Genomic DNA, 8971 nt, shown 5'->3' with positions numbered 1-8971 from the left:
TTTCTATGGATAATTTGTCAGAAATTACCAATGGATGTGTTTTGCGATGACAATATTACTGATGAAATTTTGTTCGTCAGTAATCCGTTGAAAAAATCAGAGTTACCGATGGATTTTGGGATGAATGTTTATCGATTGTCGGTAATTTGCATTTTTCACTTAGTGGTATTTCCACTTGCAATTAGTATTTTTAATCCAAAGATTGGGGATTAATGGTACGTTAGGTATCTTGTTTGGGTCTTTAAATCTATCATAAAGATTAATTGTTGTTGTTCTCTCTTTAGTTGTTATTACTACTCTTTTTTTCCACATGGTTTTTTGGGAATTCCAAAGCTTTTTATTTTACATTTTTATTTTAAAGGAGCTAGTTAATATTTTTTTTAAATTGCATGGAATTAGATGAATCAACCCTTTTAACTATAGAAAACTCTAATAGGATTTTATTTATCATGATGCTAGATTAAACTAGGTTCTATTCTTTATCGTGAACCTAGATCAAACCAAGTCATTCTTAGAATAAGAAAATAAAGAGAGTTGAGGATATATATTGCATAAAATTGTTCTCAATTAAAAAAGAAACAAAAGAGTAAAATAAGGACTTTATTTGTTACTTTTGTAAGAAGGTGAAACATATGAAGTAAAAGTGTCCCAAGTACACAACTTGGTGTGAGAAGAAGGGTAAACTTCTCACTTTTTTTTTGTTCTAAAGTTCATTTAGTTTTTGTACTAAAGGACATTTGTTGGGTAGATTCTAGTGCTACTACTCACACAATGCAAGGTTGCATGTGCAGTCATTTGCTAAGTGAAGTTGAAAGATTCATCTATATGGATAATGACAGTAAAGTTCCAATTGAAGCTATAGAAACTTTTTGGTTGCTTTAAAGACTTATTTTCATTTGGATTTGGTTGAGACATATGTTGCATCATATGCTAGATGGAAGTTAATTTATATTTATATTTTGGACAAATTCGGTTATTATTGTTCATTTAGAAATAATAAAGTTAGTCTCTCTTATGATTCAAATGTTGATTATTAATCTTTAATTGATATTGAGTGTTCCTATTGCAAACATATTCATGTGGTACAAAATGTAAATTTAATGAGAATTCCACCACTTTGTAGCATAAACGCTTATGTCATATCTTTAACTAGATAGCTCAAAGGCTTATGTCGGAGAAAATTCTTGATCCCTTAGACTGGTTAGACATTAAAGTCTACATTGAGTATATTAAGGGAAAATAAACAAACAAAAGAAATTTAGGTGCCAAAAGTATTTTATTATGTTCATACATAGTTATTCTTTATTTAATTCACAAAGAGTCTCAATTTCTAAACACTTTTTAAGTCCTTCAAAGATAAATTTAAACTTAAATTAAAAAAGGAAATTAAGGCTATTATATCTAGTCATGGTAGTAAATACTATGGTATATATGATGGATAAGGTGAGCAACATCTAGAGCCCTTCACGTTTTTCCTTAATGAGTGTGAAATTTTTCTACAATATACAATGTTGGTCAAACCTAACATGAATGGATATGCAAAATCACTAAACTAGACTCTTAAGGATATGATAAGAAGTATGATTAGTCACATACTCTTCTTTACCAAAGTCACTTTGAGAAGAGACATTAAATATCTTAGTTTATATCTTTAATAGGGTACAAAATAAAGTAGTTACTAAGACCCCTTATGAGCTATGGATTAAGAAAAGGCTCAACATTAGGCATATTCACATTTGGGGATATCCAACTGAAGCAAGGCCTTGTAGGTTGCATGAAAGTAAGCTAGACTTAAAGACAATTAGTTGCTACTTTGTTGGTTACATTGAACACTCCTATGAGTATAAGTTTTTCAATCCCACTACAAGATTCTTATTTAAGATGCGAATGCAAGATTCCTTGAGGAAGTTTTATACTCTCATAGGTATAAATTTTTTCTCAAGTTTTATAGAAAGACTTTCTAACGACTATAATGACATTGATAACTCATTTTGATTTAGAGTTGTGATGCATTAAATGGATGTAAAGGCTATGTTTCTAAGTGGCAACATTGATGAAACAATATGGAACAACCAAAAAACTTTCTTAAGATGATTCAAAGTTTATGGTATGCAAACTAAAGGAATCCATCTATGACTATAAATAGGCTTCCCGTCAATGGTATTATAAATTTCACCAAGTTATTGTATCTTATGGTTTTGAGGCAATTTTGATTAATGATTGCATATACCAAAAGTTCAATGAAAGTCAATTTTTCCTTTTGATATTATATGTTAATGACATCTCTCTAGTCATAATATAGTCGTATTGTCACAAAAGAATTACCAATATAGTTTTGGATATATTCAACATGAAAGATAGTCAACTAGAAGATACATTCATTGTTAAAGGAGACAAGTTTAGTCTCAAACAATGCTCCATTAGTTATCTTGGAAAAGGAAGAGATGGAAAAGATATTCATCATGCTTTACTTATGGGGAGTCTTATGTATGTTTAAGTTTGTTTTCGTCCCAACATAGCATTTTAGTGGGAGTCTTAGGAAGATATGTCAGTAATCATGGTATGCTACACTAAAAAGTAGTAAAGTGCATAATACATTATTTAAAGAAAACTACATGCTTACATATCGAAAGTTTGACAGGTTAGAGATCATTAGGTATTCTAACTCCGATTTTGTGGGATGCCCAAATAGTAGCCACTCCACATCAAGATACATCTTTAACCATGGTGATGGAGTTAATATCTTGTTATGAGGCATCAAACCAAAAGATATGATAGCTAAATTTTGTCATTAGCTTGCCCATTATTACCAACATTAAGAGGCCATCAAAGATTTATTGTGACAATAATTTAGTAGTGTTGTACTCCAACAATAATAAGAGTTCAACCAGATCAAAGGTTATTGCCATAAAGAATTTGATTATTAAAGAAAGAATTCAGAAAATAAAGATATTGATAGAACATATATGAAAATATAATATGCTAGTTGGCCCACTAACTAATGGTTGACACATAAGGTTTCATGAGCATGTTGCTCATATAGTGTTATTTCAGTCGTTGTCTTGGTTTAGTGAGAGTCTATATGTTCTGTGTTTGGATTTGAATTTCATATATTTGATTTTCTGTCAAATAAAGATTATGGTTTATAAGTTCATTATGAAACTTGTTTATTTATGTGCAATATTTAAATTGCACTTAAGGACTTTAGATTGATCCCGTTAAAGACTTAAGTGGACCGGTTGAAAATAGACATGATTGAGATCATATTGCATGTAATTTTTATGTTGCTCATCCATATTAATATGTCATTGAGTGTATTGATGTGACGACCATTGGGGTCATCATGTTTGTTGTAATAATGAAAGTTATGGTGATTCCGTTATTAATACATGTGATAGATGAGATTGTTAAAGTGAAAGTCTAACGATAACTAACATACTATGCATGCCTAAGAAACTGTGATATAATTGTTATAATATGCAGTCCAAATGAGAGATTGTTTGAAGTTTCTATTCCAATAATTAATGTGGACTAATATTTTAAGACAATTATATTAGTTATTTATTATTAGTAGACTTTATTTTATGTGGTCAAATTAAGTGAGCTGGTTGACTATCAAATATGGTGATATGAGCTTAAATGAATAAATATTATTAAAAGATAATGAGAATCCTATTAGATTAACGCACTATAAGTTAATTGTGGTTTCCAATATATTGAAGTGACACAGTTTTTTGTCTTCATCTGAACAGTTACGAAGGTCCGGTTTCATTGAGAAATAAATAGACTATAATTGAAGAAGAAACATAAAATCACTCACAACAATTATTGAAGAACGCATTGATTAGGAACCTATTATGAATTCAGATATTTTATTCTAATTCATGAAACAATGTTATAGATTTTAAGACATGTGATTTTTGACATAAAGAATAAAAAATATTAAAATAAGAATTCAACACTAAAGATTTCCAACAGAGAAATCAAAGGCATATGTGAGAACTGGTCCCTTCTATTAGACCTAATTTCGTTGATATTGGATTATAGGTTTGAGAACAAAGAAAATAAGCATGTTGAAAATGAAAGTCGTGAAAAAAAATTAGATTAAATTAAACCATTTGTATTGGTTCTCAAAATAATATTGCAATATTAATATGAAGAAATCATTTCTTTTTCAAAATCTTGTGACAAAACTTGTTAATTTTATTTAATCTTATAATTCTAGATCTTTAAAAATAGTAAAAGAAAAAAAATAATTAAAAAACAGATCGAATAAATATTTTCATACTAATACACAAATTGTCAAAGATTCTAGTAGGAAAAAAATCACATTGACGCGGTTTCTTGTAGAAAAAAAAACACTTTTAAAAGATAAAGTTCCAAGAAATTTCAAATTTAGACTTTTCTAGCCCAAAACAATCTATTCTTTTTGGGGCTGAAAAACTAAATCTATATAATTACATTTTGAGCCTGCAAAGTGTTAATAGAGAGACATCACTACCCAACACTCTCATTTGAATCGATCAATCCTTCTCTTGTTCCACCAATCATGGTGTCCTCTATTTCTCAAACTTCAATCCTTTTGCTCCTACTTTTTTATGCATCCACATCCCAAAAAGGTATGTCTAATAATCTTAGGGAGGTTCGTTGCAATGAGAAGGATCAATAGACATTGCTAATCTTCAAACAAGGCATTGTTCGTGATCCATATAACAAGCTCGTGACGTGGTCAAGTGAAAAAGACTGTTGTGCATGGAAGGGTGTTCAGTGTGACAACACCACAAGCAGAGTTACAAAACTTGATCTATCTACACAATCTCTGGAAGGTGAAATGAACTTAGCTTTGCTGGAACTTGAATTTCTAAATCACTTGGATTTGAGTATGAACAACTTTAATGCTATTAGCATTCCATCTATTCCCAATGATGTCATATCTGACTCTAACCTCCAGTACCTTGACTTATCTTTGAGTGGTTATAATCTTTCCATGGATAATCTTAATTGGCTTTCTCAACTTTCTTCCTTGAAACAACTTGACCTCAGAGGGACTGATCTCCACAAAGAAACCAACTGGCTTTTGGCTATGCCTCCTTCATTATCAAACTTATACTTGAGAGATTGTCAACTAACCAGCATAAGTCCTTCTGCGAATCTTACCTCACTCGTAACTGTTGATCTTTCTTATAACAATTTCAACTCTGAATTACCATGTTGGCTGTTTAATCTCAGTAATGACATCTCTCATCTCGATCTTTCATGGAGTAGTTTACATGGTGAAATACCTTTAAGTTTGTTCAACCACCAAAATTTGGAATACCTTGATCTATCCCACAACATGTTTTCTGGTTCCATTCCTTCGAGTTTGGGAAATCTCACATCCTTAACTTTCCTAGATATTGGTTCTAATTCCTTTTCCGGTACAATATCTGAAACTCATTTTTCTAGACTCCGCAATTTAGAATATTTACACTTGAGCAATTCAAGTTTTGCATTTCATTTCAATCCTGAATGGGTTCCTCTGTTTCAACTTAAAGTGCTTGATTTGGATAATACAAATCAAGGTGCCAAACTTCCATCATGGATATATACCCAAAAATCACTTGAGTATCTGGATATATCAAGCTCGGGAATTACATTTGTGGATGAAGATAGGTTTAAGAGACTTATAGCTGGAAATTATTTTATGCTCGATATGTCCAACAATTCAATCAATGAAGACATATCGAACGTGATGCTGAATTCTAGCTTTATAAAGTTACGCCATAATAACTTCTCAGGAAGGCTCCCACAATTATCAAATGTCCAATATGTGGATTTATCTCATAACTCTTTCACAGGATCAATTCCTCCTGGGTGGCAGAACTTGAATTATTTGTTTTATATTAACTTGTGGAGTAATAAGTTATTTGGTGAAGTTCCTGTGGAACTCTCAAACTTGACGCGATTAGAAGTCATGAACCTGGGAAAAAATGAATTTTATGGAACTATTCCGATCAACATGCCACAAAATTTACAAGTGGTGATATTGAGATATAATCACTTTGAGGGTAGTATTCCACCACAACTGTTCAATCTCTCTTTTCTAGCTCACTTGGATCTTGCCCACAATAAGCTTTCAGGATCAATACCTCAGGTTACGTATAACATTACCCAAATGGTTAGGAGTGAATTTTCACACAGCTTTGTTGATGATGACTTAATCAATTTGTTTACAAAAGGTCAAGATTATGAATATAATCTTAAGTGGCCTAGGGCAACTGTTGACCTTTCAGCTAACAACCTGACTGGAGAAATTCCTTTGGAATTATTTGGGCTGATTCAAGTTCAAACGTTGAATTTATCTTACAATCATTTGATTGGAACAATACCAAAGACCATTGGAGGCATGAAAAATCTCGAATCTCTTGATCTCTCTAATAATAAGCTTTTTGGAGAAATTCCACAAACCATGACTACACTGTCTTTTCTGAGTTATTTGAACATGTCATGCAACAATTTTACTGGACAAATCCCAGTAGGGACTCAACTTCAGAGTTTTGATGCATCAAGCTATATTGGGAATCCAGAACTTTGTGGAGCTCCTCTTCCTAAATGTAACACAGAAGACAACAATCATGGTAATGCAACAGAAAATACAGATGGTGACTCTGAAAAGGAATCACTCTATCTTGGGATGGGAGTTGGATTTGCAGTTGGATTTTGGGGATTTTGTGGTTCTTTGCTCCTTCTTAGGAAATGGAGACATAAATACTATCGGTTCTTTGATCGACTGGCCGACCAACTGTATGTTACTTATATGGTGAAATTCAACATATTTGTAAACAGAGAAGCACCTGTTAGTTGAGGTTAGTGAAACTAGCTTATAGTTTTAGTTATTTGTCTTACTATTATTTATACTAATTTAGATTTTGTTTGTTGATTACATTTAATTTTTTTTATTTTTTTTCCATTGCATTCTTAGTTTGCATTGTTTACTAAAATGGCTACTAAAATTTTGAATGTCTGTATTTAAAATTGGGAGGTGATTTCATAGACAAATATTAAAAACGGCTTCTAAAATTTTGAATGTTTGTATATAAAAACTTGAAAAAAAAATGTCTTAATATGCTTTTTACTTCAGCATTGGGGATAGAAATGATATTTATGAGGCAGTTTACAAGGTGAAAAGGCTGTGATAATTGTCGTGTATAATAAGTAACTTCTTTATTCGTTTGCTAAAAAATCAATTTTATGAAACATTTTAATTTAGCTAATACCTTGCCTCCAAAACCATGTAAGTTAACTAATATAAGGTGACTATCATAATCAAAGTTTATTTAGCTCCATAATTTTAATTTGTCATACCTGAGCAATAGATGACTAAGCATGGTAAAGGAACTCATAGATGCTAGAGTATACAAGATGAAGGTGTTATATAGAATATTCAATCACAACAACAAGCAACTAACTAAATAGTCCTCATGAACAACTAACTGTTCAGCTGGATAACTATCAAAATAATTGTCTTCTCATTACATGTCATTGGTATACCCTTATATAAAATTAAATAATTAATATTTGATATAGCTAATACACAAGTAAACAAAGTGGTTTTTCAGATTTTATAATTTAATTGCTTGACATTAAAATTGTTTCAAAAGATCATGAATAATAGGAATAAGCAAAAATCATTTGCGATTTGTAGTTTTTCATGTGAGGAATGACACTTGACATTTAGGAGGAAGACCCTAGGAAACCATTTTCAGTTTGTCTAATGGTTGTAATCCATGCATGCGTACATTTTGAACACGTTTTAGATTTTTCCCCAAAACTTTAGTATTTGATCTTGTGTTGTGCTAGGCCCAAAGTATCGGTGATATAAGAGATACGAGATCCCAGCAAAAAGACTATCTACGACTCAGCCAATCGAGAATCGAGAGGCTTTGAAGGTTGCTATGAAAGGTGCCTTAGTCTAATTCACGTGTTCAGAAACAGTTTGTTGTTTAATTTCTAAAGTTTTTTTTTTCTATCTCTTTAGTTGTATATTGTTGTCGTTTTTATTTTTGGTAAGAATGAGAAATTAGGGTTCTTCATGAACATGATCAAGTAGCCTTGTTATGTGTAAGAGTGTGGTTGCAAAAATCCTAATTAGTTTGTATTGGACTTTGTTGGATGGATAACGTTTTTTTTTTTTACATTATCTAATCATACATGGACAATTATATAATTGAAAAATGTTGATTTTGTAATAATTACTTTAAATGCATTTGACAGAAAGAAAGTTTTTTTTTTTAGTTTTTTGTGAACCTAAAATTGGAAATGATACTTTCAAGTTTGGTACGTAATTTTAAAAGAGTACATTGCCAAGAAATATTATTTTTCGAAAATACATTTGACATTTATTTTCCGCCAAATTGTTCTTTAAGGCAAGGTAAGCATCCAAATTTTTTGGATTAGGATAAAAGTTTCAATGATCTGAAAAGACTATAATACCTTCGTTAGGTCACTCAATAAATCTGTATAAAGTTTTGAAACATTCTCTTATTAAGTATGATAAATACTTAAATTTAAGAATAAGAAATACTACTTAATATTGCTATTAATATAGGCTTTGGGTGACTTTTATGTTCATAAGGAAAGTTTCTAAATGATTTTTTCTCATTTTTCGGGTTATATAATAGATGATTAGTAGTTCCTTGTATGTCTGTTGCGTTTTGGTGTGTATGGGTTATTCTGTTGGGAGTCATATTGTAACAGGGGAGTTATTCCTTGATGTATCTTTCTTTAACCTCTGTGCCGAATTCTTTTTTTAAAAAAATTGCCTTTTAATATATATATATATATATATATATATATATATATATATATATATATATATATATATATATAATATGCTAAATATTGTGTTTTAAAAAAATTAATTTTTTTATTTTTGAAAATAGTCAAGGCACTAATTCAGAAATTGTCTTAAAATATTGTTGTCGTAACTTTC

The 8971-nt window shown here is 30.7% G+C and overlaps 1 pseudogene; it reads left to right on the top strand.

Moving 5' to 3' along the window:
* The first annotated feature begins 4501 nt into the window (after positions 1 to 4501).
* LOC114399846 lies at positions 4502 to 8184 on the top strand (annotated as a pseudogene).
* Positions 8185 to 8971: the final 787 nt, after the last annotated feature.

The sequence above is a fragment of the Glycine soja genome, chromosome 19 (genome assembly GCF_004193775.1).
Source record: "Glycine soja cultivar W05 chromosome 19, ASM419377v2, whole genome shotgun sequence".
NCBI classification, from domain to species: domain Eukaryota; kingdom Viridiplantae; phylum Streptophyta; class Magnoliopsida; order Fabales; family Fabaceae; genus Glycine; species Glycine soja.
Note: the sequence above shows the minus strand (reverse complement) of the source record. Positions and strands in the feature narration are given on the sequence as shown.